General features: G+C 43.4%; 1 protein-coding gene across 3 annotated transcripts in view; it reads left to right on the plus strand.

Annotated features, from left to right (window-relative positions):
* The window catches only part of mtm1 (myotubularin 1), a 181599-nt gene that overhangs the window by 9746 nt on the left and 148248 nt on the right, over positions 1-23605 (plus strand). The window contains exon 1 of one of the 3 annotated variants that reach the window (XM_063061109.1): positions 22828-22909. The exons of 1 other annotated variant lie outside the window; for it this stretch is intronic. The gene's annotated coding sequence lies outside the window, so the exon portion shown is untranslated. Of the gene's footprint in view, positions 1-22827; positions 22910-23605 lie in introns of those variants that run through there. One more of the 3 variants, XM_063061110.1, reaches the window with a different exon arrangement.

Raw genomic sequence — 23605 nt, forward strand, 5'->3', positions numbered from 1 at the left:
CAGAAACACTGTCCACATCAAACCCTGACCCAACACTCCACCCAGACACACTGTCTACACCAAACCCTGACCCAACACTCCACCCAGAAACACTGCCCACACCAAACCCTGACCCAACACTCCACCCAGAAACACTGTCCACACCAAACCCTGACCCAGCACTCCACCCAGAAACACTGCCCACACCAAACCCTGACCCAACACTCCACCCAGAAACACTGTCCACACCAAACCCTGACCCAACACTCCACCCAGAAACACTGTCCACACCAAACCCTGACCCAACACTCCACCCAGAAACACTGTCCACACCAAACCCTGACCCAACACTCCACCCGAAACACTGTCCACACCAAACCCTGACCCAACACTCCACCCGAAACACTGTCCACACCAAACCCTGACCCAACCCTCCACCCAGAAACACTGTCCACACCAAACCCTGACCCAACACTCCACCCAGAAACACTGTCCACACCAAACCCTGACTCAACACTCCACCTAGAAACACTGTCCACACCAAACCCTGACCCAACACTCCACCCAGAAACACTGTCCATACCAAACCCTGACCCAACACTCCACCCGAAACACTGCCCACACCAAACCCTGACCCAACACTCCACCCAGAAACACTGTCCACACCAAACCCTGACCCAACACTCCACCCAGAAACACTGCCCACACCAAACCCTGACCCAACACTCCACCCAGAAACACTGTCCACACCAAACCTTGTCAGCATTCCTCTCAGAATCTCTACCCACACCAAACCCTGCCAAATCTCCACCCAGAAACTCTCCGCACAGCAAGCCCCATCCACAAACCTCATCTATGCTTCTCATTAACTTAACATCCCCTGTAACAGCGGTTCCCAATCTTTTTTATATCATGGACCATAACAATAAATCAAGGGTTCCATGGACCCTAGTTTGGAAACTCCTGCTCTAAAAGGACACCTCTTGTCCTCCTACACTCGAGCCCTCTAGTCTTAGTAACATTCTCTTTTCTTCACCCTTTCCCTTTTAATGGTCGGCATTTGCTCATGGTCTATCTCTAGACAAAGAAGACAGAGGAAAGCAAACACTCCATAACATTTTATAATTCTGAAAACAACAATTTTATGTCCAATGAGAAGCAGTATTTTCCGGAAGATACTGAATAATGACATGCTCCCATTGTAACCCGATTATTTATTTATTGAGATACAGTATGGAACAGACCCTTGCTGCCGTGCCATCCAGCAATCCCCCAAATTAATCCTATCCTAATCATGGGACAATTTACAATGACCAGTTAACCTCCCAACCAGCACATCTTTGGAATGTGGGAGGAAACCGGAGCACCCAGAGGAAATCTGCACAGCCACAGGAAAAATGTACAACCTCCTTACAGACTAACGGTCTCTCTTTAAAGACTCCTGTTATTTCATGTTCTTGTTATTTATTTCCATTTATTCATATTTGCACTTGCACTGTTTGCTATCCATTGATCCTGTTTACAATTGCCGTTCTCTAGATTTGCTAAGTATGCCCGCAGGAAGAAGAATCTCAGGGTTGTATGTACTCTGATAGTAAATTTTATTTTGAACTTTACTTTGAAGAGAAAGCCACAACATTAACATAACAATCTTAAGCAATTCTTTCAACGGGACAGATAAGCAGATGACGTAAGAGTTGTAATTAAAAGAATGAAGTATTAGGCCATATGACATAGGAGTAACTTCAGCCACTCAGCCCATCAAGATCTGCTCTGCCATTCCATCATGGCTAATTTATTATCCCTGTCAACCCCATTCTCCTGCCTTTTCCCCTCAACTTTTGATGCTCTTTCTAATCAAGAACCTATCAACCTGCACTTTAATTACACCCAGTGACTTCCACAGATTCATCACCCCTAAAGAAACTTCTTCTCACCTCTGTTCTAATGGGACATCCTTCTATACTGAGGCTGTGTCCTCTGTCCTAAACTCCCCTATTATAGGAAATAACCTCTCTATGTCCACTCTATTTAGGCCTTTCAAGATTTGATATGTTTCACTGAGATACCCCCTCATTCATCTGAAATCCAAAGGCATCAGGCACTCGTATATTAACCCTTTCATTCCTGGGATAATTCTTGTGAACCTCTTCTGGGCGCTCTCCAATGCCAGCACATCCTTTCTTAAAATTGCTCCAAAGTTGCTCACAGTACTCCAAGTACAGGCTGACCAATGCCTTATAAATCTTCGGAATAGCCTCAATAAACTCAATTGGAACGGAGTACAAAGACAGAATGGTCCCAGTTGGAAAAAGGCAAGAGTCATGTAAGCAGACTAAATCAGTGCCTTGCAAAGAGAGGTGAATAGGAGGTAAGTGAGAAGAGTTTGCAGTGGGATGGAAAAAGACTAATGAGACTGCTCTAGGAGTCAACATGGACTCTCAGGGCTGAATGGTCTCCATCCTTGCTGTTCCAATTCAATGATGTGAACAGGTTAGGTAATGTAATTTCCATGTTGTAATCATTTCCATGTTGTAAATGGTTTCATATAACTGTACAGTTTACATTGCGATCAGCTTTGGTCTGCAAACCCATGCCCGGCGTGATTCGTATGGAACCAACCAATCACATTTCACTACAGGTGTTCAACATCAATTCGTGAATAAACCTGCTCTTCTCTAATCACTGAACACATTTCAGTGAGAAATGTATGTTCTCCCTGAGGTTTTGCCTTTGCATTGACTTTATTTTGGTATTTTTGACTTCATTTTTCAATCCCGTGGGGAAAATACTGTGAATATTGGCTTAGAAACTCATTTCCAAATCAAACACACCATTTTTTTGATGCGCTGTCTTCTTGCAAGTTAATATAATCTCAATAACTAACTGCAACGCATAAACACTTTCTTCCACGTGTATGACATGCTCTCACGCAGAGATCAAGAGACAATGAAGTCAATCAACACACAATGTATGAATGCTACGACAGCAATGGAACATGACTATGGAATTGGGAATTATGTGCAGCCTCTGCCAGTAAAATAATGCTAGGAAGAAAACCTCTTAGAACATTTCTTAAGGGAATATTCCTTACCTATAACACTACTGGAGACTTTACTATAGTCACAGATAATAGAACCTCTGAGGCAGAGTTGTAGTGTTATAGAGGAATAGAGCCATAGAAAAGTACAGCACAAAAACAGGCCCTTTGGCCCATCTAGTCCATGCTAAAACTAGTTAAATTGCCTACTCCCATGGATCATAGCCCTCCATATCCCTACCATCCATTCACCTATCCAAACTTCGCTTAAATGTTGAAATCGAGCTTGCATGCACCACGTGTGCTGGCAGCTCATTCCACACTCTCATAATCCTCTGAGTGAAGAGGTTTCTCCTCATGATCCCCTTAAACCTTTCACCTTTCATCCTTAACCCATGACCTCTGGTAGTAGTCCCACTCAGCCTCAGTGGAAAAGCTCTGCTTGAATTTACTCTACCTATACCCATAGGTGCTCAGCTGTTGAGCTCACTGTGTCTGTGAAGTTCAAAGTCTAATGTGAGTTTATTACCATATATACATATATGTCACCATATACTACCTTGAGATTCCCTTTCTGGCAGGCATTCACAGTAGAAAAAAGAAATGCTGTACAATCATTGAAGAACTACACATGGACTGACAAGCAACCAATGTGCAAAAGAAGATAATCTTTTCAAATACAATAATAAATAAATAAACAAACAAACAGATAAACAGATAGATTGATAGATAGCTAAAGAAACAAAGCTGAGAACATGAGTAGCAGAGTGCTTGGAAGTGAGTCCATAGGTTGTGGAATCAGTTCGGCGTTGAGTTGAGTGAAGTTATCCACGCTGGTTCAGGAGCCTGATGGCTGAAGGGTAAACACTGTTCCTGAACCTGGTGATGTGGGACTCAAGGTTCCTGTAGAAACATAGAAACATAGAAAATAGGTGCAGGAGTCGGCCATTCGGCCCTTCGAGCCTGCACCGCCATTCAGTATGATCATGGCTGATCATCCAACTCAGAACCCTGTACCTGCTTTCTCTCCATACCCCCGATCCCCTTAGCCACAAGGGCCATATCTATAGAAAATAAATATAGAAAATGTACCTCCTTCCCGATGGCAGCAACAAGAGGAAAGCATGACCTGGATGGTGGGGGTCCCTGATGATGGATGGTGCATCTTATAAATGTCCTCAATGGTGGGAGAGATTTTTCTGTGACGGATTGGGCTGAATGCACCAATTTCTGTGGATTTTTCTAATCCCTTATTACTAATCCCACTTGCCTGCTTTAGTTCCATGTTCCTCTATGCACTGCTCATTCAACATCACTACCTCTGGCTGCTAATTCCACATACCCCCCCCCCCCCGGACCTGATTCTATATACACCCTCCCCCTTCTCTCCTTTTCCATTTCCCATTCTGACTCCCCTCTTACCCCTTCTCTTCTCCTCACCTCCCTCTGGTCCCCTCCTCCATCTCTTTCTCCCATATTCCACTATCAGGTTCCTCCTTCTTCATCCCTTTAACTTTTCCACTTCTTGAGTCTCAAGACCTTCAGTCTGGCCAGCATCCTTGTGAATGTTTTCTGCACCCGCTCTAGTTTAATCACATATGTCCTGCATTGTGACAACCAGAGCTGTGCACAGTACTCCAGTTTGACCAATAATTTGTAAACAATAAAATGACATCTCAATTCTCAACTCTTGTACTCAGTACCTCAGCTGATAAATGCAAGCACACTACATCCTTTTTTTTAACCACTTCTTGGGAACTATGTATTCGTACCTCTGGGTCTCTCCATACAACATGCCCTAAAGCCCTAACATTCAATGTGTATGTCTTACCCTGGTTTAACTTGCCACATTACATCAGTTGTGATCCTGTTGTTATGTGCTTTCTGGCTTTTGTCAACTTTTCCGGTAACTTCTTTGAAAAGCTCTATAAAATTGATTAGACATGACCTACCATGAAAAAAGCCAAGTTGACTATTCCTAATCAGCCCGTCTATCCAAATACTTATGTATCCTGTGTCTTAGAGTACCTTCCAATAACTTACCTACTACTGATGTCAGGCTCACTGGCCCATCATTTTCTGTCTTATTCTTACAGCCTTTCTTAAACAACAGAACAACATTAGTTATCCTCCAATCCTCTGGCACCTCACCATTGCTAAAGATATTTTAAATATCCCTGCTGGAGCTCCTGCAATTTTTGCATTAGCCTCCCACAGGGTCCGAGGCAAACCCTCAACAGATGCTGGGGATTTATCCACCCTAATTTACCTCGACAGATAACACCTCCTCCTCTGTAACCTGTACTGTCCATATCCTCACTGCTGCTTTGCCTCACTCCTATAGACACTGTATAGGACATCCCATACACTGTGGGGTGTATGGGGTGTCAGGGAGGGGTAGCACCTCTGGTGGGGGAACATGTCACGTCCTTTTCAAGGCGGTTAGTCCACCTTTGGTCCCCACCTGGCGCTCAGCTCTCACCTGTGGCTCCCCATAGCTGTTTGCATGTGACAGCAGCCACACCCCGGGCAACGGCTTCGACAAGCCGGCTAAACCAGGTGAGGGTAGCTGACGGGTCTCAAACCCTCGGTGAGATAGGGAGTTGTCTATCCCAGCATGTGAAGACAGACTCCGGCAGATTGAGCGGATGAGACCAATGGAAGGTCCAACAGTCAAGAAGGCGGTCTCTGCAAGCGTCGTGGAACGTGTAGAGCAGGACAAGACACAGAAGACGTCCTGGTCATCCACTGCGCCTAGTCCCATCTCCAGCCGTCTCAACTCTGTCTTGCCACTGGATCCAGGTGGGAATTGGGAAGAGAGAGTGAGGCAGATGCTGCGTAACTCTCACTCACTTAAATGCAAATCACGCGCTAGTCTTGACACCATCATAATGGTGTCGAGGTCCTCCTCGACGACGATGGATGAACACAAAAAGATAGACACTGTATATACAGTATATACAGATACAAAAAAAATCCATTTGAGATCTCCCCCATCTCCTTCATCTCCATGAAAAGATTACCAATCTGACCTCCTAGAGGTCTAATTTTGTACCTTGCTATCCGTCTGCGCTTATTATATCTGTAGAAGCTATCGGTGTTCTCTCTTACCTTGTCTACTAGAACAACCTCATGCCTTCCTTTAGCCCTCCTGATTTCCTCCTTAAGTGTTCTGTTCCATTACTTACTAACCATGCAATCTACATTCTCATTCAAATCATTAATATGCAGTATATCACCAATAGCAGAGGTCTCGAGACTAATCCATGCAGCACCGCACTGGTCACAGGCTCCTAATTTGAAACACAACCCTCTCCTGCCACCCTCTGCCTCCTACCACCAATTTAATTTTGTATCCAATTGTTAGCTCACCCTGTACCCCATGTGCTCTAATCTAGATCAGCCTACCATTTAGAATCCTGTCAAAGGCCTTGCTAAAATCCATGTAGATGACATCTATTACCCTGCCCTTGTCAATCCTCTTTGTAACCTCTTTAATTTCATGAACTATGATTTCCTAAACGCAAAGCCAAGCTGACTATCCTTGTCTTTGCTCGTTCTGTCCGCCAGAGAAAGCAGGATCTCCCAGTGGCCACACATTTTAATTCCACGTCCCATTCCCATTCTGATACGTCTATCCATGGCCTCCTCTACTGTCAAGATGAAGCCACACTCAGGTTGGAGGAACAACACCTTATATTCCATCTGGGTAGCCTCCAACCTGATGGCATGAATATTGACTTCTCTAACTTCCGTTAATGCCCCACCTCCCCCTCGTACCCCATCCGTTATTTATTGATTTATTATTATTATTTCTTTCTCTCTCCTTGTTCTCCCTCTCACTATACTCCTTGCTCATCCTCTGGGCTTCTCCCCCTCCCCCTATCTTTCTCCCTAGGCCTCCTGTCCCATGATCCTCTCATATCCCTTTTGCCAATCAACTGTCCAGCTCTTGGCTCCATCCCTCCCCCTCCTGTCTTCTCCTATCATTTTGGATCTCTCCCTCCCCCTCCCACTTTCGAATCTCTTACTAGCTCTTCCTTCAGTTAGTCCTGATGAAGAGTTTTGGCCCGAAACGTTGACTGTACCTCTTCCTGTAAATGCTGCCTGGCCTGCTGCGTTCACCAGCATTTTTTATGTGTGTTGCCTGACTATCCTTAATCAGCCATTGTCTCTTTGAAAGCAAATATACTTTATATTGTAGGGGAAAGAAGAGTGAGGGCTAATAACTAGTAAACAGGGATGTGATATTGTCTACCTGCTGAACCGTGTCTACGCCCACCTGGACAAGCCAGCGAGCACGGTGAGGGTCATGTTTTTTGACTTCTCCAGTGAGTTCAACACCATCTGCCCTGCTCTGCTGGGGGAGAAGCTGACAGCGATGCAGGTGGATGCTTTCCCGGTGTCGTGGATTCTTGATTACCTGACTGGCAGACCACAGTACGTGTGCTTGCAACACTGTGTGTCCGACAGAGTGATCAGCAGCACTGGGGCTCCACAGGGGACTGTCTTGTCTCCCTTTCTCTCCACCATTTACACCTTGGACTTCAACTACTGCACAGAGTCTTGTCATCTTCAGAAGTTTTCTGAATACTCTGCCATAGTTGGATGCATCAGCAAGGGAGATGAGGCTGAGTACAGGGCTACGGTAGGAAACTTTGTCACATGGTGTGAGCAGAACTATCTGCAGCTTAATGTGAAAAAGACTAAGGAGCTGGTGGTAGACCTGAGGAGAGCTAAGGTACTGGTGACCCCTGTTTCCATCCAGGGGTCAGTATGGACATGGTGGAGGATTACAAATACCTGGGGATACGAATTGGCAATAAACTGGACTGGTCAAAGAACACTGAGGCTGTCTACAAGAAGGGTCAGAGCCGTCTCTATTTCCTGAGGAGACTGAGGTCCTTTAACATCTGCCGGACGATGCTGAGGATGTTCTACGAGTCTGTGGTGGCCAGTGCGATCATGTTTGCTGTTGTGTGCTGGGGCAGCAGGCTGAGGGTAGCAGACACCAACAGAATCAACAAACTCATTCGTAAGGCCAGTGATGTTGTGGGGATGGAACTGGACTCTCTGACAGTGGTGTCTGAAAAGAGGATGCTGTCCAAGTTGCATGCCATCTTGCTCAATGTCTCCCATCCACTACATAATGTACTGGTTGGGCACAGGAGTACATTCAGCCAGAGACTCATTCCACCGAGATGCAACACTGAGCGTCATAGGAAGTCATTCCTCCCTGTGGCCATCAAACTTTACAACTACTCCCTTGGAGGGTCAGACACCCTGAGCCAATAGGGTGGTCCGGGACTTATTTCCTGGCATAATTTACATATTACTATTTAACTATTTATGGTTTTATTACTATTTAATTATTTATGGTGCAACTGTAACGAAAACCAATTTCCCCCGAGATCAATAAAGTATGACTATGACTATATCATTAAAATGCAGAAAAGGCCTAAAAGTAGAGTCATGGAATGCAGCAGAGATGACGCCAAAGTTTCAGGAACTCCACTTTACAGTGTGCATCCATTGTTGTAATAGAAAATTGGATTTACTGTTAATTACATTAGACTTGTGGATAATCATTTTATTCTGTAATCAAGACCTTGTTTGTTACTTAATGAAGTTGCTCTGTAACCACCATCAAAACCTAGTTTTACTGTTAATCATGCTTCTGTGTAATCTTGCCAGTTGAGGGTGTAAAAGCTATACCAAATTCACATTCAGTTTGGTCAGCTTTGACTGGTGTCCTGGTGCAAAACCATTTTTTAATAATTCATCCACCATAAATCAAACACTAGCTCTGCGTGGTCTTGCCTCGTAGCTGTGTGAAAGGAAAACTCTAAAACTTGACCAGATTGATTCCTGGGATAGGAGGACTGTCCCACGTGGAGTGTTTAAACAGACTGGGCCTTTACTCTTGTGTTCCTGACATTGAGAGATTCTTATTTAAAACATTAAAGAAAAATATTACAGGCTGATGCTTTCCTTGTGATGCGCAGTAGCTGTCTAGAATTAGGACTCAGTTCCAAAACAAAGAGGTTTTTATTCAAGACAAAAATAAGAAGTTATTTTCTCACCCAGAGGTTAGTAAATCTTCGGGATTCTCTACCCAGAGGTTTAATCAGAATCAGAAACAGAATCAAAATCTGATTAAAAGCCAGATTCAGAATCAGGTTTATTGTCACTGATATTAATCGTGAAGTTTTGTGTCAGCAGTAAAGTGCAGGCATTACAAACTACTATAGTTCAGAATGAAAAATTAATAATTAAATAGTGCAAAAGAGGAATAGCAAGGTAGCATTTATGGGTTCATAGGCACTCCACTCAGTGTCCACTAAATGTATGTTTCTAGTCTTCTGCTGTAGCCCATCCACTTCAAGGTCCAATGTGTTATGCATTCAATGATGTTCTTCTGAACACCACTGTTGTAAGTAGTGGTTGTTTCAGTTAGTGTTGCCTTCCTGTCAGCTTGAACCAGTCTGGCCATTCTCCTCTGATCTCTCTCATTAATACGGCATTTTTGCCCACAGAACTGTCACCTACTGCATGTTTTTTGTTTGTGAACCATTCTCTGTAAACTCTAGAGACTGTTATGCATGAAAATCCCAGGATATCCCCAGTTTCTGAGATACTCAAACCACCCCGTCTGGCACCAACAATCATTCCACAGTCAAAGTCACTTAGATCACATTTCTTCCCCATTCCAATTTGGTCTGAACCACAAGTGAACCTCCTGACCATGTCTGCATGCTTTTATGCATTTTTCTGCATGCATTTGAGTTACTAACACATGGTTGGCTGATTAGCAATTAGGTGTACATTAACAATTAGGTGTACAGGTGTACCTAATAAAGTGACTATTCAGTGTATAGTTCAGACCTCTGATGTTAAAGAAGCTGTTCCTAAAATCCGAACAACAGAAATTCTGCAGATGCTGGAAATTCAAGCAACACACATCAAAGTTGCTGGTGAACGCAGCAGGCCAGGCAGCATCTCTAGGAAGAGGTACAGTCGACGTTTCGGGCCGAGACCCTTCGTCAGGACTAACTGAAGGAAGAGTTAGTAAGAGATTTGAAAGTTGGAGGGGGAGGGGGAGATGCAAAATGATAGGAGAAGACAGGAGGGGGAGGGATGGAGCCAAGAGCTGGACAGGTGATTGGCAAAAGGGATACGAGAGGATCATGGTTCAGGAGGCCCAGGGAGAAAGACAAGGCGAGGGGGGAACCGAGAGGATGGGCAAGGGGTATAGTCAGAGGGACAGAGGGAGAAAAAGGAGAGTGAGAGAAAGAATGTGTGTATAAAAATAAATAACGGATGGGGTACGAGGGGGAGGTGGGACATTAGTGGAAGTTAGAGAAGTCAATGTTCATGCCATCAGATTGGAGGCTACCCAGACGGAATATAAGGTGTTGTTCCTCCAACCTGAGTGTGGCTTCATCTTTACAGTAAAGGAGGTCGTGGATCGACATGTTAGAGTGGGAATGGGATGTGGAATTAAAATGTGTGGCCACTGGGAGGTCCTGCTTTCACCAGAGAAAGCACCTACGCTCTGTCCGCCAGAGAAAGCGGGATCTCCCAGTGGCCACACATTTTAACTGGGCTCCTCACCGTCAAGGACACCTACAAAAGGTGACATCACAAAAAGGTGGTGTCCATCATTAAGGACCCCCACCACCTAGAATATGGCCTCTTCTCATTACTATTTTCAGGGAGGAGTCAATGTCAAAGTGACTGTAGATCTATTATCGAAGTAAGTATACTATGTACAACCTTAAGATTCGTCTCCTTCCAGGCAGTCACAAAACAAAGAAACCCAATAGAACTCATTTAAAAAGACCATCAAACACCCAACATGCAGGGGAAAAAGAACAAATTGTGCAAACGTAAAAGTAAGCAAATAACGTTCAGATCTAAAATTCGCAGAATGACGGAGCCAGTCATCACTGCAGCCGATTCAGGAGTCTGTAAGTTGCCTCAGTCAAAGCCTCAGCTCAGTGCTGGGATGAGTAAACCAGGTGGAGCTGCGATCTGAACTCCAGCTGGTCCCGACACCCTGACCTTCAGTCACGCAGGCGGTTCAAAAGTTCAACCCTGAAAGACAAGTTGCAGGCTATTGATTGCAGTGATCATTTTTGAGAAAAAGTGTGATTAATAAAGAAATTAATAGTTGCTTCCAACAAGTCACTGCAGTGCTTCATCAGTGTCATCTTAAACCAGTACGTGTGTCTGAAGGCACACACTCAACGCCTTAGAAACAGCTTTTCCCCTCTGCCATCAGATTTCTGAACGGTCCATGAACCCATTAACACCACCTCATTATTTTACTCTCTTTTTACACTACTTATCTATTTTTTATATTTCTTATTATAACTGATAGCATTTTTATGAATTGCACTGTACTTCTGCAGAACAACAAAATTTCATGACATACAGTGGCATGCAAAAGTTTGGGCACCCCTGGTCAAAATTTCTGTTACTGTGAATAGCTAAGCGAGTAAAAGATGAACTGGTTTCCAAAAGGCATAAAGTTAAAGATGACACATTTCTTTAATCTTTTAAGTAAGAAAAATTTTTCTATTTCCATCTTTTACAGTTTCAAAATAACAAAAAAGGAAAAGGGCCCAAAGCAAAAGTTTGGGCACCCTGCATGGCAGTACTTAGTAGCACCCCCTTTGGCAAGTATCGCGGCTTGTAAACGCTTTCTGTAGCCAGCTAAGAGTCTTTCAATTCTTGTTTGGGGGATTTTCGCCCATTCTTCCTTGCAAAAGGCTTCTAGTTCTATGAGATTCTTGGGCCGTCTTGCATGCATTGCTCTTTCTGAGGTCTATCCACAGATTCTCGATGATGTTTAGGTCGGGGGACTGTGAGGGCCATGGCAAATCCTTCATCTTGCACCTCTTGAGGTAGTCCATTGTGGATTTTGAGGTGTGTTTAGGATCATTATCCTGTTGTAGAAGCCATCCTCTTTTCATCTTCAGCTTTTTTTACAGACGATGTGTTGTTTGCTTCCAGAATTTGCTGGTATTAAATTGAATTCATTCTTCCCTCCACCAGTAAATGTTCCCTGTGCCACTGGCTGCAACACAAGCCCAAAGCATGATCGATCCACCCCCGTGCTTAACAGTTGCAGAGGGGTTCTTTTCATGAAATTCTGCACCCTTTTTCCTCCAAACATACCTTTGCTCATTGCGGCCAAAAAGTTCCATTCAAAAGGTTCAAAGGAATATCTAAACAAGCCTGATGCATTTTGGAAACAAGTCCTGTGGACTGATGAAGTTAAATTAGAACATTCAGGCTCCTGTACCAGTGTGGATAACTTCACTCACCACAACACTGAACTGATCACCAAGCATATCCAGTGGACTTACTTTGAAGGACTCTACAACTCATGTTCTCAGTATTATTTATTTATTTGTTTGTTTGTTTATTTATTGAATTTGCACTATCTGTCTTATTTTGCACGTTGGATGTTTGTCCGTCTTTGTGTGTAGCTTTTCATTAATTCCATTGTATTTCTTTGTTCTACTGTGAATGCCTGCAAGAAAGTGAATCTCAGTGTTGTACATGGTGACATATACGTACTTTGAACTTTGAGCAGATTGCTGTTGAAAGTACAGCCTCTTGTCAGCAGTTGATAATTCACTTTGCCAATGACTTAAGAGTAGCTCAATGTCATGGTTCTAATGCTCCAAAGCCAAATATTGTTTGCCTTCCTGGTTGTCTACAGTAGCTGCAAGGTATGCTTGTGATCTGATGATACTCAGTACTATCGATGCTTTATTACTTCTAAGACCTTACTGAAACCACTGTGCTTAACAATAATCTAACCCTCTACAGTGAGAAGAGACAAGTTTCTTATTATTTCCATGGAGCATCCTTGAAACTGTTAAAAATCTATATTTACTTTTATAGTTCAGCCTCCCTAGCTTTTCCCCCTCCTTTCTTGAAGCTGCTTATTTATATACTTCTATAAATTTGACAGAGGTATACAGGTTTATCAGGGATATAGATAGTGGGAATGCAAGCAGGCTTTTTCCACTGACGTTGGGTGAGAATACAACTGGAGATCTTGGGTTAAGGGTGAAAGGTGAAATGTTTAAGGGGAACATGAGGGGAAACCTCTTCACTCAGAGGGTCACGAGAGTGTGGAACAAGCTGCCAACACAAGAGGTGCATATGGATTTGATGTCAAGATTTAAGAGAAATTTGGATAGTTGCATGGATGGGAGGGGTATGGAGGGCGATGGTCTGGGTAAAGGTCGATGGGACCAGGCAGTTTAAATGGTTCAGCACAGACTAGATGGTCCAAAGGGCCTGTTTCTATGCTGTAGTTTTCTATGACTCGAACTTAGAGTGTGATACCATGGTCCTGACAGCCAGCCAAACTATAACCTAAATTAATATTATCAATGCAAGCAGTCTGTTTGATCCTAGAGGTATTGAAATGTTACTGTATTTTCCCTTATCCACTGACGTGTAACGTCCAGCAAGAGACACTGGATGGTAGTCAGGACAGTGAATCGGTGTTCCAAATCTAAGGTTTCCAGAGTCTTTCCAGACAGAAGTCAATAAAATTAGCTAAATCATTCTATTTTTGGATCAGGCAATGCAACAGAGCACCAACTATGCCAGGACTTTTAAATCTTTGCACATTTAAAATAAATTTAAATGGATGCCTCTCAGCCACTTTAGATGGGCCATTAGGCTCAGTTGGTAACACTTAATAATTCTGGATGAGCTTTATTTATCACTTGTACATCAAACCATACAGTGAAATTCTGGCTTGCATCAACAGTCAACACAATCCAAGGCTGTGCTGGGGACAGCCCACATGCTTCAGTTGCCAACATAGCATGCCCACAACTTACTGTCACTCACGAACCTGTACACCTTTTTTGGAATGCGGGAGGAAACTGGAGCAGCCAGAGCGATCCCACATGATCACACGGAGAACGTACAAGCTCCTTACAGACAGCAACAGAATTGAATCCCAGTCTGACAGTTAACACTGTGAAGCATTGTGCTATCTGCTCTGCACCATGTCACTTCAAATTTCAGTACATTTATTATCTGTGAATAAGCTTCATAGGTTGTAGCTTCATATTCATTCTAATATGTCTGTTTAAGCACATGCAGAAATGTGTCCTTTAGTATGTTTTGGTGTCAAACACCTTCTCCATTTTTTGTTTACAGTTTCTAATCACAGCTTTTTGAAGCTTCACTGGGTCCATGACAATGAACAATATTGTTGATTTGGCTAACATCTAGATAGAGATTTTGATACTACATCTTACATCGTTTAGCTTCACCCTGAGCAGGAGTGGCGTCAGGGCTAAACTCTGGGAGACATCTTTATCCACTGTCAGCCATTTTGGAAAATCTCCATTAATTTTCTGGCATGCCATCCACCTGGGAAAGGCAAATCTCTTACTTGACGTATCTCAAGACCAGACAACATAGTATTTACAAAATCTGAAACTTTACTTTTGGGTAGATGATGTAAAAAAACACCCACTCCTTAAACAACACAAAAGCAAATATTAATTTTAGAAAATAATTTTTGTGGTTCATGATCTAGTGAATATCTACCTTTCACATTTGCTGGTAAGTCATTCTGAAAGAAGAACTTTCTTTTACATAGCAAGGTCTCATGATTTCCCATACCTCACTACAGATCATGAAGCCACTTTGAGGTATAGTTACTGTTATAATGTAAGAACCACCAGCAGCCGACATGCAGTCAGCAATGGCTTACACTGATAAAATAAATACGAGTTGCTTTGCTTTGATGCAGTTGAAGTGACATATTCAGTACGCAGTTAATAGACACTACCTATGAACCTCTAACAGACATCCCACCTCTCCTGAAAGTTCCGGGAGTCTCCTGCATATTGATAGTGGCTCCCTGACGCCTGCAATTTATGTACAATATCCTGGAAATCGATTTTTTTGAGACCAAGCGAGAAGGAGAGAGAGAGGGAGAACGTAGCGAGAGAGTGACAGAGAGAGCATCCTGATTGGTCTCTCTTTGTGCTAAGTAGACCTGTCAGTATTCTCTGTGGGTGGGCTTTACAGTCGACCTCTCTCTCTCTTTCATTGTCCATCAGTTCAGTTTAGTGTCCTGCAGCACCATGGCAGAGTGTTCCAAAAAAAAGAAAATATAAAACATACTTCACCCCAGACTACACTAAAGTGTACCCCTGCCTAATAGGATTCAAAAATAATGACAGTGTTGCTCGCTGCACTGTTTGCGACAGTGACTTTTCTATTGCCCATGGTGGGTTAAATGACTGTAAAAGACATGTTGAGGTGAGTTTAACAGGTGTCATTCATTCATTAGCATAGCTAACGTTATTTGAACTAGCTGGCTAGCTGCTAAAGAGCTACACTTTTGATGTCCTACATGATGAGGCCAAACTCCCTGTAGTCTTGCTTAAAGTTGTAATAGAATTAAGAAAGACTCCATGATAATATAATATAATATAATTGTGAATCTTGTGAATCTGATGCCTTGCAAAATTAACAAATTTATTGACACAGACTGCTATGAGGTTGAGACTTCCGGCAAAATGCTCAAATCTCCCAAGCAAGCCACATCACAGGACAAGGAAAGTTTGAAAAAGAAATAGAAAAGCTATTTGCATTAGCATTTAGCTATTAGCATTGAGACTGCCAACAAAATACTCAATAAGGAATATATATATATATGTGTCTGTGTGCGTGTAACTAGTTTCAATATGTGATCAAATAAATTGTTGTGTTCTTTCATAATCAAATGTCCTGTATACGTACACCCATGGAGGTCGACGGGGGGGGGGGGAGATATGGGGTTGTGGGGGGCATGGGTGGTGGTGCTACCTCCCTGAAATGAGTTTTTGCAGGGTGGGATGTCTGCTCTAAGAGTCAAAGAAATGTGAACTAATAAAATTCAAAGGTCAACTGAATGCCTAGCCAATCAGGACCCATGGAAATGAACAGGAGCCTATATAAACACGAGCACTCCCAAGAACGAGAAACACCAGCAACTGTGCACCGAGGATGTCATCTTGACTGCTGATGAAACGTCTGCACACTAATTGCCCAGCTCAGCGAACACAGCAACATCAAATAATTTGATCTGAAGAAACAGTATGCAAGACAAGCTTTTTGCTGTTTCTCAGTACAGATGACAATAATACACCAACAAAATTGCTTGACAAACCAATGGTGGTATTGAAGGGAATATTAGAAGAATCCAGTTGAAAGGGTTCTTGTACTTTGAGAAGTTACTGTTCTGGAAACTAAAAATCTAAATGGGATATGCGCCATAGAACACATCCTTTTCAAATGCATCACTGCATCTGTGGTTCTTTGGCAATTGCTCCGCCCAGGTCCGTAAGAAACTGCAGAGAGTTGTGGACACAGCTCCCCTCCAATGGTTCTGGTTACACTTCTCACTGCCTCAACAAATCAGCCATCATAATTAAAGAACCCAACCACCCTGGACATTCTCCCTTCTCCTTCCCATTGAGCAGAAGATGGTGGTTGTTCATTATGTCCGACGATGACAGGAAAACTGTAGGGGAGAGTCTTTACTGTGGAAAAGCTGTTGTACTGGGGCTGTTCCACTCTCTCAAACTCGGACGTCCGGGTTCAGTGGTATGAGCAAACGTCACAACTGGGGTCTTCCTTTTTTTGCAGTGGGTGACTATGACACCTTCTGTGCCTTGTCATACCCTTCACTCTCCATGGAGTGTTGCAGTACCACTTTCCTAGGCATTGGACCTGGTTGATTATAATCATACGTATGGAGATCCAGTAAAGAGCTTGTTTTGCACACTGTTCATGCAAGTCACATCATGACACAGTGGACTGAGGTAGAACCAGGTCAAATAATAACTGAATGCAGAATAAAATGTCACAGCTACAGAGAATGTAAGGTAAATTGTGACATCATGAGTCCATCTTATTAAATCAAATTAAACGGTGTTACAATATACTCTCTTGAGATTCACTTTCTTGCAGGCATTTACAGGAAAGTAAAGAATACAATAGAATTTAATAAAACTATACATGAAGGCTGACTAACAATCAATGTGCAACGGAAGTCAAACTGTGCAAATAAAAAATGAATAATATTGAGTACCTGAGTTGTAGAACCCTTGAAAGTGAGTCTGTAGGTTGGGGAATCAGTTCAGAGTTGTGTTGGGTGAGGTTATCCACTCCGATTCAGGAGCCTGATGTTTAACTGTTCCTGAACCCTTTGGTGTGAGACCTTCCCAAAGGAGCATGGCCTGAATGGTGGGGGTGCTTAATGATAGATGCTGCTCTCTTGTGGCAGTTCTTCTTGATCTTGTGCTCAATGGGTGATTGGGGTGGGGGGGTATGGAATCGCTTGTGACGGACAGGGCTATATCCACCATACTCTGCAGATTTTTCCATTCCTGGGCATTGGTGTTTTCGTATTAGGCTGTAATGCAACGAGTTAGGATACTCTCCACCGTGCATCTATGGAAGTTTGTCAAAGTTTCAGGTGACATGCGGAATCTACGCAATCTTGAAGGAAGTAGAGGTACTGCCGTGCCTGCTTTGTGATGGCTCTTCTGTGCTGGACCCAGGCCAGATTCTCTGAAAAGATAAGACTGAGGAATTTAAAGTTACTGACCTTTTCCACCTCTGATCCCCTGATGAGGACTGGCTCATGGACCTCTGGTTTCCTCAAGCTGTTATCAGCCCTCTCCACTTCTAATCCTCTAATGAAGACCGGCGTGTGGACCTCCACCTTCTTCCTCCCATAGCCAATAATCAGCTCTACAGGTTTGCAAACATTGAGTGAGAGGTAGTCATTGTGACACCTAACAGCCAGATTTTCAACCTCCTCCCGTATGCAGATTCATTGCCATCTTTGATTCAGGCAACAAAGGTCAGCAAACCTAAATATGGCATTGGAGTGTGGTAGTAGGGAACCATCTAATAGTGTTATTACACTCACTTTCATCTTGCTGTGCTTGAGTCATTGATATGGAGAAGTCACGGAGACAATCAAAACTGAAATTGCACCATTGCTAAATCTCGATATGATAGTTTGGTTTCTATTGTGCCAACCATGAGTTATATTTAAAAAGAACTTCCTTCAGTCACTTCTGTCTTTAAATGAATGGATGTGTTGTTCTTTGTAACCTTTAAAAAGAAGATTAGCTTTCGCGTTTGATAATGGCATTTCAATTATTCCAAACTGAATAAAATGTTAAGGGCAATGACTCCAACATATGGTAAATGTCTGTGGTAAAACTTAATATTCTAACACATAGTAGCTACTTTAAGACTTCCATGTAGTTTTGGGACTAGCAATCTCCTCTCTATCTTTTGGTAGATATTTTGGAAAAGAAGTAGGCTATTCTAATTAGGCTAAAATGAGAGGTCATAGGTTAAGGGTGAAAGGTGAAATATCTAAAGGGAACCTAAAGGGAAACTTCTGTCAGAGGGTGGTGAGAGTGTGAATTGAGCTGCCAGTAGAAGTGGTGGAAGCAGGTTCAATTTCAATATTTAAGAGTACGTGGATGGGAAGGATATGGAGGGTTATGTACGGTTGTGGGTTGATGGAACAAGGCAGAATAAGATCTTGGTACGTACTAATGGCCAAAGGGCCTGATTCTATGCTGTCTTGCTCTAGGCTCTATAATGCTATCAACTCTTCAAATCTGTTCTGACATTCTACAGAATCATGTTTGCTCTAATTTCATATACCAACCTTTTCAAGCCTCCTCTTTTGCCACAATGAGACCACTCTCAGTTTGGAAGAGCAACATCTCATATTCCATCTGGGTAGCATCCAACCTGATGGCATGAATAATCCATTTCTCTAAATTCTAGTAATTTCTCTCCCTCTCCCTTCTCTCTTCTTCCATTCCTCATTCTGGTTACCCTCTTACCTCTTCTCTTCTCCTCACCGGTCCGTCACATTCCTCTGGAGTCAGGGCTTTATGCTTTGGCTCTTGGTAGGGTCACCCATGCCAAACTGGTCAAAGGCCAGACTAAGAGTGGTCCACCAGTCCTCCAGGTTCAGGGGTTCAGCTCAGGGCTAACAACCCTGAATGGTCAAACAGAACTGTTACAGGAATAGTAATGAAGAATCCTTCTACGTCTGAATGCGACAGTGTACCCGGCTCTCCGCCTGGGACTTGCATGGCTGACAGTAATGAAACCAGAGGAAGCTAATGATACAGTGAAGGAAACCCTGAACTCCACCAGAGATGAAGGACCTTCATTGCTGCCCTATACCCCAGCAAAAAAAAGGGCACGAGTAGGATGAAGGGATTAGTTTAGTTGGGTATCCGATCAGTAATTCAATTGGTTCAGCACAACATTGTGGGCTGAAGGGCCTGTTTCTGTACTGTTCTATATTCCTTGCTTCCCTTTCTTATCTGTTTTATATTCAGAAATAGATGGCGGTCAGAAAAAATGTGGTCTCCTTGCAAATCAGTAATGATGTAATTGTAAATGAAATTATAGAAATCTAGGGCATGTTTGGTCTAACAAGGACTTTACTTGATGTTTGTCCAATTCAAACACTATGCTGGATGTAATCACATTACAATCATTATTAAATAAATAGGCACATACTGTTTAAGATGTATTCAAAATCAGGCTCATTACTTATCACTGAGTATATTAAGGCCAGCCCTATTATTGATTTTAGAATGCAAAGTTCACAAAATGTCTTTGACACATTATAGCAATCCACCACGTTATTGACATGAACTGGCCTGCTATCGCTTTGTAAGGTAAAATTGCCTATTAAACCCACACTGGTCAGTAGCATGTTTGTCTAATTTCTGTAGTTACACATTCTACCACTTAATAGCAGCCTCCAACAGGCCAACCTACAATTCCTGTTACAAACTTATACCTAGAAATTTGATTATCAGTATCCAGTTTTTAAAGTGCCAATCAAACATAAGCTATCTCCTGTAAAACAGCTATCCCCTTTCCTTGGTCGCATCTGTTCCCAGGACATGGATTTCCATTTAGGACATTGGAGGTGTCCTCCTTCTTTAAAGAACGGGATTTCCCTCCTTCCACTATTGATGCTGCCCTCACCCGCATGTTCTCCATTTCACCCCATCTTTCTGCTGCTTTAACAGTGATAGAGTTCCTCTTGTCCTTACCTACCACCCCGTGAGCTTCCACATCCAACACAGCTTTCTCTGCAACTTCCACCATCTCCAGGGGATCCTACCACTAAACATACCTTGACCTCCCGCCATCCACTTTCCACAGGGATACCTCTCTCGACAATTCCCTTGTCCATTCGCCCTTCCCCACTAACCTCCACTTATCCTGGCAAGTGGCCTAAGTGTTACACCTGCTCAATACATCTCCTCCCTCACCTCCACTCAGGGCTCCAGGCAGTCCTTCCAGGTGAGGCAACAATTCACTTGCCAATCTGATAAGGTTGTTCATTGTGTCTGGTGTTCCCAGTGCGGCCTTCTCTACATGGGTGAGACCTGCCATAAGTTGGGGGACTGCTTTGTCGAGCACCTCTGCTCCATCTGCCACAAGCAGGGCTTCCTGGTTGCTAGACATTTTAATTCCCATTCCCATTCCCGTTCAGGCATGTCAGTCCATGGCCTTATCTTGGCACCTCCAACCTGATGGCATGAATATTGATTTCTTCTTCTGGTAAACAAATTCCACCCCCCCATTCCTCTATTCTCCACTGTGACTTTTATCTCTTCTCACCTGCCTATCACTTCTGCCTGGGTCCCCTCCTCCTTCCCTTTCTCCTCTGATCCACTCTCCTCTTCAATCAGATTCCTTCTTCTCCAGCCCATGATCTTTCCCACCCACCTGGCTTCACCTATCACTGTCCACATAACCTCCTTCCCCCTCCCCCACCTTTTTATCCTGCCATCATCCCCCTTCCTCTTAGTCCTGAAGAAGGCTGTTGGCCTGAAACATCGACAATCATAGATGCTGCCTGACCTGCCGAGTTCCTCCATCATTTTGTGTGTGTTGCTTTCGACTTCAAGCATCTAGATACTTTCTCATGTTTATAATTGATCTTCATGTATCTGATGTTTTTGCAGCCTCATTTATGCACTTTATAACATCACTACTTGTACACCATATCACATCTCTTTAGCTAGGGGACACTGGAGCATTACCGTACAAAATATTTATTTATAAAGTAGAGTTATAAAGCACTACAGTACAGCAACAGGCCATTCAGTGCACCCAGTCCATGCTGAAATGTTATTCTGCTGAGTCCCACTGACCTGCACCCGGATCATAGCCCTCCATACTCCTCCCATCAACGTATCTATCTAAGCTTCTCTTCAATGTTGACGTCAAGCCTACTGGCAACTCATTCCACACTCACACTACCCTCTGAGTGAAGAAGTTCCCCTTAAATATTTCACCTTTCATCTTTAACCCATGACCTCGAGTTCTAGTCAAAATCCAACTTCAGTGAGGAAAGTCTGCCTGCCTTTACCCTCATAATTTTGTATACCCCTGTCAAGTCTCCCCTCATTCTCCTACACTCCAGGGAATAAAGTCTTAAAGTCCATTGAATACTCACAGTAAAACTGCAATACACTGTGATATTTTGTTGTACTAATGTCTACTTAAGGGATAGTGTGAACATTGAGCTACTCAATTGGGCAGCTTTGAACCGACTGCATCTTCCAAAGTTCATACAATGTAGTTAAACTCAAAGGAGGTATTTTCCTGACATTTAATTGATGACTTACTCATGATACGAGTGACATCACTGACAACACTCTATTCACAACATTTCTACTGAGGTGTGCCGGATCTGCAGTACATGGCCAGGGGAAAACACAATGGTGGAAAGAGTGAACAGCTTCAAGCTCCTGAGGATCAACATCTCAGAGGATCTGTCAACTCATTGAAGCAATCATAGAAAAGGCACACTAGGGGTGTTACTTCATTAGGAGTTTTAGGAGATTTGGTATGTCATCAAAGACTTTTGCAAATTTCTTTTGATGTACAATGGAGAACATTCTGATTGGTTGAATCACTGCCTGGTATAGAGGCCACAATCCTCAGGATCACATGATGTTGTAAAGGGCTGTAGACCCAGCTGGCTCCATCACGAGCACAATCCTCCGTACCCTCATCTTGAAAAGGTGGTGCCTCAAGACAGCAGCATCCATCACTATCTGGGACATGCCCCCCACCTTCGTGTAACTACCATCATGGAGAACATAGAGGAGGCTGAAGATTCAGTGATTCAGAAAGAACTTTTTTCCCTCCCTCATTGGATTTGTGAGTGGCCCATGAATAATTTATTGCAATTTTATATGTTTACACCGTACTGAAGCTGTCTCTGAGCCCGGTGGTACGTGCTTCTGCCTGATGGGACGGGGAGGAGAGAGAATGTCTGGGGTGGGTGGGGTCTTCGATTATGCAGGCTGCTTTACTGAGGCAGAAAGAAATGTAGATAGCGCCTATGGAAGGGAGGCTAGTTTCCATCATGTGTTGAGCTGTGTCCACAACCCTGTGCAGTTTCTTTAAGTCTTGGGCAGGGCAGTTGCCCTACCAAGGTGTGTTGCATCCAGATAGGATGTTTTCTATGTTGCATCAATAAAAAATGGTGTCCAGCTTTCTTGATGGTGGAGCGGCATCCAGACAAATAGAAGCCATTCTATTACGCAGTATTTTCTCTCTCTGTCTGTCCACTTGCCCTTAGGGGGTATCAGAACAAAGAAGCCAGACTGCCCGTCTGGTTGTGTTGGACTACATTGCCCATGATTCCGCGCGGCCCGGCACGTCTGCGCAGTAGTATGGTCAGGTGATGCGGTTGGCGAAGGCAGCGGCGGCAGCAACAGGCGGGCGGCGGCTTCGGGCCTGAGGGACTTCTGGCCGCGCACATAGCAGGTATTGCTTCCTCCATTATTGGCATTGTTATCCATTCAAAGGAGGCTTTCAACCGGTCGCACGCTCTTTGTGCTGTTCACAGCGGGATTTAATAACGAGAGGGCCGTTTCTGCCAGGTGAAGGGCTGCTGCTAGATTGGGCCTGCCTGGAATCACCTCTCTGTACTGGGGCAGGTGTCAAAGTTAACAGTAGTTCAGGTCAGAGCATTAAACCATCCCGGGACAGGAGCTGTGAAATAAAGTGGGGGCAAAACAAAAACTTCCTTCACCACACTGTGTTTTGTTAATTGTGATTGTGTGTCCTCCTCCTAGGAGCTGTAAATATTGGGTGAAATTACGATGACTAATGCGGTATGTGGTTTCACCTACAGTGGTGCTAGAAAGTTTGTGAACCCGGTAGAATTTTCTCTGTCTCTCCATAAATATGACCTAAAATATGATCAGATCTTCACATAAGTCCTAAAATTCGATAAAGATAACCCAGTTAAATAAATGACACAAAAATATACTTGTTCATTTATTTATTGAGAAAAATTATCCAATATTACATGCAGATGTTGGAAAAAGTATGTGAACCTTTCAGTAACTGGTGTGACCCCCTTGTACAGCAGTAACTTCTACCAAACATTTCTGGTAACTGTTGATCAGTCCTGCACATCAGGTTGGAGGAATTTTAGGCCATTCCTCCTTAGTAAAC

Source organism: Mobula hypostoma, chromosome 10 (assembly GCF_963921235.1).
Source record: "Mobula hypostoma chromosome 10, sMobHyp1.1, whole genome shotgun sequence".
NCBI classification, from domain to species: domain Eukaryota; kingdom Metazoa; phylum Chordata; class Chondrichthyes; order Myliobatiformes; family Myliobatidae; genus Mobula; species Mobula hypostoma.